This window comes from Cygnus olor, chromosome 2 (assembly GCF_009769625.2).
Source record: "Cygnus olor isolate bCygOlo1 chromosome 2, bCygOlo1.pri.v2, whole genome shotgun sequence".
Taxonomy (NCBI): domain Eukaryota; kingdom Metazoa; phylum Chordata; class Aves; order Anseriformes; family Anatidae; genus Cygnus; species Cygnus olor.
The window spans coordinates 88,975,944-88,985,132 of record NC_049170.1 but is presented as its reverse complement, the minus strand read 5'-3'; the positions used below and the strand labels follow the sequence as shown (position 1 = coordinate 88,985,132).

The window sequence follows — 9,189 nt, the reverse complement described above, 5'->3', positions numbered from 1 at the left end:
AAAAAAATAAGGGTTATTATATATTCTCAGGCTGAGTGGAAAGAATGACTCATGAGAAATATTGCAGACATTTATTATATTATACAAATAGGTTAGCCTTGTTTAAAGGTTATCAAGTTCCTCCCTTTGTTTCACCTTCATTTATGTTTTACAAGTCACATAGTGTTTTATTATTGTATTTTGATCATATGGCTTGTTAGATAATGCATGATCATCTTCTCTCAGATCTCAACTGAAATGTTAAGTGCAGACCGAAGCACATATCTACAGAGCAGATCTTCAGAATACGCTTTTAAAACTAACCACCACTGAACAAGTTCTTAAAAGTCTAAGACTACAGATCATAACTTTTTTTTTTTTTTTATAAAATGGACTTACACACATATTGAAGCCTTAATCTAAATGCCCCCACTCCATGCTTTTGACAGCAAGGGTCTAAAAACTAGTTCATTATATGAATTATATTACATTATTTTCTGGGTCATTAGTTATTAGCCAGGCACTTTCTACATAAAGTTATTGTTTAATAAATTATAAAACTTGCAACTTCCCAACAGCTGGACCAGCTGATTAGAGGTATATGTAGTCAGAAATAATATAGATAGCGCCATATAGAAAACAAAATCAAGTCTCTTCTGAAATCAATGAGTTAGTTTCATAATTACTGTGCTGTGATCATGTGACTGTATTTTAGTTTCACATCAGTTTTACTATTTCCATGGAGTTGTAGTGAGTTTACGTGGCAAAGTTTTGGTAGCGGACAGCAATAAGGATGGCTTCTCTGAGAAGAGTCCAGAAGCTGCTCCACGTTACGTAAGGGCCCTGTTGCTGGCCAGAGCCGAGCCAATAAGTGATGTTGTTTGTGCCTTTCTGAGGGCATATTTAAGAAAGGAAGAAAAAAACAAAAAAACTGCCGGAACAGCAGCTGGGAGAGAGAGGAGCGAGAAACAGCCCTGCAGACCCCAAGGTCAGTGCAGCAGGAGGGCAGGAGGTGCTCCAGGCACGCAGCAGCAGTTCCCCTGCGGCCTGTGGAGAGGCCCCTGGTGGAGCAGGCAGTCCCCCTGCAGCCCATGGGTCCCACATGGAGCAGATCTCCACGCTGCAGCCCGTGGAGGAGCCCCCGGTGGAGCAGGTGGATGTGGCCTGGAGGAGGCTGCGGCCCATGGAGAGCCCCCGCAGGAGCAGGCCCCGGGCCGGAGCTGCAGCCCGCGGAGAGGAGCCCACGCAGGAGCAGGGGCTCTTGGGGGGAGCTGCTCCTGCGTGGGGGACCTGTGCTGGAGCAGTCTGCTCCTGGGGGATGGACCCCGTGGTATGGAGCCATGTGGGAGCAGTTCTTGAAGAGCTGCTGCCCATGGGAGGGGCCCCACGTGGAGCAGGGGCAGAGAGTGACCGTGAAGGAACAGCAGAGATGGAGTGCTATAGACTGACCGCAGCCCCCATTCCCTGTTCTCCTGGGCTGCTTGGGAGAGGACATAGAAGAGGGTAGATGGGGGGAAGGTGTTTTTAGTTTGTTTTGAGTTTCTCACTGGCCTAGCTTGTTAGTAATAGGCAATAAATCTTACTAGCACCCTACTGTGAGTCTGTTTTGACCATGACAATAATTGTTGAGCAATCTCCCCATCCTTATCTCAGCCCTTGAGCCCTTTTTATCATATTTTCTCCCCCTTTCCCATTGAGAAGGAGGGGGAGTGAGAGAGTGGCTGAGGTGGAGCTCGTCTACCCACCAGAGTAAAACTGCCACAGAAGTTTAATAGAAGGTCTGAATATTAATAGGACATCCTTTTTTTTTTTTTTTTTTTTTTTTTTTTTTTTTTCTTTTTCCCCTACAGCTTACCAATACTTCTATTAAAAATCCAGGGAGAATTTTACAAGAGTTATATGGGAGCTAGGCATCCAGCTTAACTGCCTATCCAAGTTGATTTGAACCTTGCCATGAGACTACCTAAAGGAACCTTGATATTTATCTCATTTCAATGTAAGTTCTTCCCCTTCTCATCACTGTAGACATCTGTAGACATTTAGGATGATTCATGGTTACAAAGGAGAAAAAATATGGCGGCTTTGACAGCTTGGCAGTTTTCACATTTTTTAACTTCTTAAAACTAATTTTTCTGATGTTGAACTTATTCAGGATTATCACATATTTGTGATCCAAAGGTAAGGAAAATAATTGCTTAGGAAACCGGAGGTTGTTTCGGTAGAATTACATTTGGAAAGAAGTAAAACTATAAGCTAAGAATGGAAAAATGTTGCAAATGACGTAGCAATGTAGAAGGACACTGCCAGATAAGGAGACAGCATTTTAGAGGCAACAGTTTTCCAAGAGAAAGATTAATTAGGCAAAGGATTTGTGCAAAGATCCACAATACAGTCATGGTTGCATTGGTTTTCATCTGTTGTTTATAATTAGGATATTAGCTTAGAATAACTAGGGCTTTAGTTTTTTACGTTGCATCACACTATAACGATAAGATGATCCTAGTCAAAAAAAAAAAAAAAAGAAAACAAAAAGAAAACAAAAAGAAAAAAGAAAAAAAGAGAAAAAAAACACAATTCAGGCAATTCAGGTAAAAGATGAGGAAGAAATCTAGAGAAATACAAAGATAACTGAGAAATTAATTAAGATTAATTAAGATTAATTAAGATCTAAAATTTAGTGTCACATCACTTGCTGGAACACTGGCAATTTGCACAAAGATGTAGTTGAGAGCTAAAGACAGATATGAAGAAAGACACCATGACAGCTCATAAATACAGAACTCCTCCTTCTGCAGTATTCAATGTCTTTGCAGACAAAAGAGTACAAGACAGACTCTTTCCCACATGAAATCTCTGAATGAGTAGGGGCTGCCTTCAATAATCGAACTATTTGCTACAATATTGTGACAATGAAAGAAAACAGCATGAGATTGTTCAGAGTAAATGAAACCAAATCAAAAATAATAATAAAAAACAATGAAAAAAAAAAAAAAAAGAAGAGAAAGAAAGAAAGAAAGGACAACACTGTAACTATTTCATATCCTAATAAAAATAAAAACCTCACCAATTGCACAAGGCTCTATATGGAGAGTAGGAGTCCATCCTAACACCTGCAGATAATCAATTTATGCCCTGAAGCATGATATTTGGTTTACTCTTATTATTTATTTTGGCATGCATAGCTACAAATGTTGTTTGTGTTGATAAAATTAACCCACTTCTTTTTAACATTCAACGAGAGTATTTGATGTGATGGCTTCCTGTGAGGGTGAATTTCACAGGTTGATTATGTGCTGCATAAAAGAGGATTTGCTTTTATTGGTTCTAAATTTACTGCTTTGTAATGGCAGAGAAGAAGACTGGAGAGTAAGAAGATATTTTATTGTCAAAATCTGTTAGACTGCACCAAAGAAAACTAGTTAGCACACAGTTTTTGCTGCAAAAATGAAAAAAAAAGTATTCCAGAGAACCCTAAACATGGTGGTTTTATACCATGTGTATGTGGAAGGAGTGGGGAATAAAGAATTAACTCTACTAAGCTCTAGGAGAAATATAGAATGACAGAGACATTAAAAAGAACTAAAATCCAACAGAAGGAATACTGAAGCAATATCTCTGAGTATAATGAATAGAATTAAAATGGTGACCTATGTGCTATATCTTACAGGAAACTAAGTTTAAAGCAGTGCAGGTTCACTTTAAAGGAAAGGACTGATATCAACAGTGCCAAACAGGATTAGAATAATATTGATCACAATTACATTAGCAATAGGGTTGAAACAAGATTGAACAGAATTGAAGACTTTGCATTATAGTAGAAAAAAGTGGGAAAGTACAAGAAACTTTTAAATTCTGTGGGATTAAGTCATACAAAGAAAGTACCTTAAAGCTTGTCCAAAACATGGAATTGTGATAGACAACTTGCAAAATTTCAATGTATGGCTTATGTCTATTGCAATGAAAAAGGAACAATGCAATGAGCAAAAACAATTTCCAAAAAGAGGAAAATAAATAAATAAATAAAGGTGAATAAGCCAAGATCAAATTCTAGAGTTTAAGACCTAAAGAAAAGGAAAGAAAAAAAAAAAAAAAAAGAAAAAAAGAAAAGGAAAGAAAATTAAGTAAAAATAAAGCCTAGATTTATAAAATAACAACTGAACATTTGTTTATCTGATAACATTTGCCATATGTGGTAAACAGTACCTTGCCAAAATCATATGAACCCTGACTATATCTGCCAGGGGCATTTTGGCTCATCTTACTTTAGGTAGCTACAGAATAGATTTAACTCTGAGGCAGCTGCTTAGAATTTGTATTTTAATAAATAGGAGAGAAAGTTCTAGGCTCAACTGTCCTATTTTAGATAGCTACCTTATTATAAAGTGAACTACGCTGTAGAAGTGCCTCTTTTTTCCTCCTTTACTAAACAATGACTCTGGACAAAGATACCACTGGTAGGTGGACATCTCATGCAAGTGTAGATGAAATAAATCTCTCACTCCCAAAGTCAGCCTCAGAGCTCCTAAATTAATTGGAGGATTACTTTGTATTTTTGAAAATATAATGAAGATAGGATACTAGACAAATACTGTTCTGTGTGGTGATAATATGGAGGACCATGCATAGTTCTTAAGCCACACGTCAATCCATCCACACATATCTTCCATTGCATGCCATCTCCTGCATAGGTACCAGTACACTAAAGATGAAGTGTAAGTCTAATAGATGAATTGCAAACTGCTGTTAACATTGGCTAGCACGCAGTCTGAGTGATAATAAGGTCCACTGAACATCAAAACCCACATGAAAAATGCAAAGGTCTTGCAATAATAACCAATAAGCTTCTGAACAGGACTTAATTTCATGAGTACAACTCTGTGCTAGGTTGGCTATCCACCTTCTAAATTGATTTGAGTCATGTAGTTTCATCTCACTGCAAAGACAGACTTGCCCTACCAAAGCAGAAATTGCTATTACTGCAGAAATGCGTTGTTGTGGGGACAAGACTTCTAAACACTAATAGGCCAGAAGAAGAAAAAATAAATGGGTCCAGAGTAGGAACACTGGAGAAAGTTCAATTTATTTGGAAAAACTAAGTGATACAGTGAGGCTGCTCAATAAACTACAAATTTTAGAAGAAGCTTGAAAAAAAAAAAAAAGAAAGGAAAAAAAAAAAGAGGAGGGAATGGAGATGGCCATAGAAATGATACCTCTATGCAGAACCTGCAGAAAGATCTGAAAGTGTTCCCAGTGTTCACATTAGTAGCTCACAAAGAACAGTCTTCCTCAACAACCTATTAAACAAGGATTCATCAGTCTTTGGTGAACAATGGTTTATTATGCAACATCTATGTCATTAACCCCATAGGGAGTACTGACCACGCAACTGTACAAGGGCTGTGATAGTTCCCCAAAAGACGTCTTGAGAAGATAGAAGTGATCAGATGAGCTGCTCAAGTACAGTAATGATAACTATGCATGTGGGAATCTAACTTTTAGTGAGAAGAAAGAGTATGGAAAAATCAGACTCTGTCTCTGTGCAGAGGTTTTTTCCTTGTGTTATAGATAAACCATTTACATCTGTAAATATCAGGCTAAATTTGCTACCAGTTTGTGTCAAAACAAAGGTCAGAATCTGTTGACTCTTATGAAAGACTTCAAACAAAAATCCCTGAGTTTATTGAGAGGAAAAAACAGGGGAGAAAACTTGCAGGTTAAGTGCTAGGGGAGAACATGCAGTGATGTACGGTCATTTAATGATAATCATAATTCATAATGTAAAGAACCTGGTACCCCCCTAGCTGTTTCTGTGGGGGAGGCAGAGTTAAGCACTCCACGAAATCCTCATCTATTCACATGCCACTCGTGCCCCAGTTTTCCTTTCAGCTTCATGAGGCAATAAAACATCATCCCTGAATTACCTGCAGTGGGCAATGGACATTTACATAACAGAGTCTTGTTTTATTTGTGGTCTCTATAAAGGGTTCAAGAACTGCATGTGGTGGCTTTTATCAGACTTTCACAAGTACTTCAGAGAGAGGAAAGTAGAAACTATGAATGTTCACAAAGAAAAAAAAAAGATAAAAGAATAATGAATATTGTTGAAACAAAAATATGGGCTTCTCAAGATGACTATAAACATTTTCTTCATCTTCATGACTGAAAAATGCTAGTATCACAAAGTAGTCTGTAACAACTATCAATTTATATAGAAAGTGCCTTTATTTCCATTTTCTTTCTTAAGCAAAACACTGTAAGTAACAAAACATGTGAAGGCATGTATGGACAAAGTTCTTTGTGGCATTTGTCTTTGGTGGCATTGAGACTTTATTATTTGTCTTATTGATAAACAGATAAAAAAGACCGAGGCCACTTGGTCTCAAGCAGATTTCTTAAGAATGCAAGGGAGTATATACTGAACTCTTGTTCAACAATACCTGATGCTGAAAATCAGCATAAAACATGAAGTTAGTACCTACTCCTCTCATAATTATTCACTTATTTCTTAAGTTCAAAGGTTTTCTCCTTGCTTATCATTGATTCTCAGTTTTGGTTCATAATGATGTTTTCTTCATTTTCTCCAGATTTTGTACTGTTAACATTTTACTGTGGATGTAGATATTGCAGACAGCATCTCTCCTCCTTGAAGGTTTTCTGTTGTTTTTACTTGGTTTGTACAAGAAGAAAGAACCATTCAGCAAGGAAAAGTGTTGTCAAAGTAACTTTTCCAAATTTCCACAATCCATTTAAACTAGGAGTAATTCTGATTCAGTACCACTTGAAGACAGATCTTCTACCACTTTCATTTCTGAACATAGTGTATAGATTCTGCAGTCTGTATATATATATATACATATATATGTATAGAGGATTTTTTTTTTTCTAACTAAATAAGAACATTTGATATCACAACAGTGGCTAACAGAGTACTTAGTAAAAGGCACTTTAAAAAATGTATTTATAAAAATAAATAGTATTCTGTCTTGATTTCCCTGTATATGCAGTAGTTAATGGGCAAAATGCCAGATGTTACAGTATGAACATCAAAGGAATACCACACCTGGGTGACTGGTATAAACTAAAATATGTACTGGGCACCAAAACAAAATACAATATTCTAAGGATGTGCTGCTCATTCAGAATTCAAATGCTTGTGTCTGAATGCTACTTTTTCAGTGTTTAACAATTTATTTTTTACTACTTTCTCTTGCCCATCACTGCACACCTCATTAGGCTGCATATAATATAGTAGCTTCAGCCTATGTTGGAAAGTTTAATGCTCTGCTACACAGCAGTAACAACACATCCATCTTCATCAAAAATTCTTCTTCTCCCTGTCCCTTCATGTGGCCTATCACTCACTTCCATGCAGGATGGTGACAGAAAGAGAAAATTAGAAGGAAAGGAGAGAAAAAAAATGTTCAATCAAAACTAAAATGTGGTTTTGATTGCAGAGATTCTGAAAACATCATGCTGGTAGGGTTGGGCAAGTTTGTAAAGGAAAAATGAGTACAACAAAAAACTTGGGAAATCATTAATGTTTTGAGGAGCAGAAAAGTTTTGTTTTCCTTCTACACTCAATTATCTTACTTTTTTTTTCTTTTTTTCTTTTCTCTTTTTGCCATCAAGAAAAATAAGCAATGAAGGAAAAACAGCAACTGAAGAAACACCTCCAAAGAATTTCTTGTATTTTGACATGTTATTTTCATAATAAATAAATATCTTGTTACAAAAGATACTTTGGGCAAGCAAAATTTACATTGACAAGATGGCTAACCAGCTCTAATGTGTTTTTAGTTTGTCAAATTATTGTGCATATAAAACTTCCAGTCAGTTTTTTCATCTTAATGAGAGAGCCCATAACAACTACTGTTCACTTAGGTTTTGGTGGTCTTTGTATGTGTTTTTTTGTCTGTTTCTTTATTTGTTTGTTTTCCTATGCTATTCTAAAGTTTTAATTTTGCAGTAGTGGAATTTTGTCCTTTTAATGATCCTTACTTCCATTACAACTCTAGATGTGACCAACCTGGTAACAGACAGATTAGCCCATCAGAAAAAATGGTTTAGACTATATTGATTTGAGCCCTTGAAATGACTTTTGGAGTGAAATAATAATTACATCCCGTTCTTCCAGAAATCATTAGATATAATTCCAAATTCTTTCCATTAGAAAAATGTGAATTGGCAAAGACTATAGAAGTGCCTTTATCTTTTTCTGTAGATAGAGTTTAAATTTAACATACATGAATCAGAATTAAAATAGACTTTGGGGAAAACAAACAAACAAACAAAACCCTGCTACTGTTAGTCATCAAATAACATGTAAAGCAAACTACGAAGTACTAAGTATGTAGTACAAAAAGAGGAAATACCCCCTTCTTGAAGACCCCCAGGAAATTGTCTGACAGAAGACAGTGCAATAATTGTTCAGATTATACATATTTTTTCCTCTGGTTTAATGTAAATTGTTGCAATGTATTTACACATTGCATGTGTCCTAGATAGCAGTTCCTGGCAACAAAATTGTCTTTCCTATCCAAAGGAAAATACTGCTCAGAGGTTAAATAAATGAGTGGTAGCATGACAAAGACACAATACATGTCAATGATGCATATAGTTTATTTCATTAATTAACATTTTTGACCCAAAGATGAGATCCCCTGAAGTGAGCCATTAATGCAAAACATATTCATATGAACAGTATGAGTTCCTAACTTGCCAGGTCCAAAGAAACAATAAGTGATAGACATTTCTACAACTTTAGAAAAATACTTACATGAATTTTTAAATACATAGTAAACATATTGAATTATTGTAATAGATATGCTATCGCGTGCCAGCATTTTCTGAGATACAGTGAAACAGAGTAGCATGTATAGACAACTTCAGACATTTTAAAGTGTAGACATGGATTTTTTTAATATAATAATACAAATTCATTAAAAATCACTTTTATTGTACATAAAAGACATTAGAATACTATATTAAAAGTGAAAATAGTTTTTATGTTTTCCCCTTATTAGAAAACAAAAACAGTCATCTTAACTGCAACACCTATAGGCAGAACATATGAACAAGTTTCTGCTGAGCTGTGTAGAATTAAAATTGAACTTTTCTCTGTGTAAACTGTTCTTTCCTGGAATAAATCATCAGCACAGCACCAATGTAATTTCCTTTCCAAGTACATCCTAATGATAAATTGAAGAATAA

General features: G+C 36.0%; 1 long non-coding RNA gene across 1 annotated transcript; it reads left to right on the top strand.

Annotated features, from left to right (window-relative positions):
* The first annotated feature begins 927 nt into the window (after positions 1–927).
* On the top strand, positions 928–7,646 carry LOC121066074. Its single transcript, XR_005817491.1, has 3 exons — positions 928–967; positions 1,830–1,975; positions 7,609–7,646. It is a non-coding gene; the product is annotated as an uncharacterized LOC121066074 (long non-coding RNA).
* Positions 7,647–9,189: the final 1,543 nt, after the last annotated feature.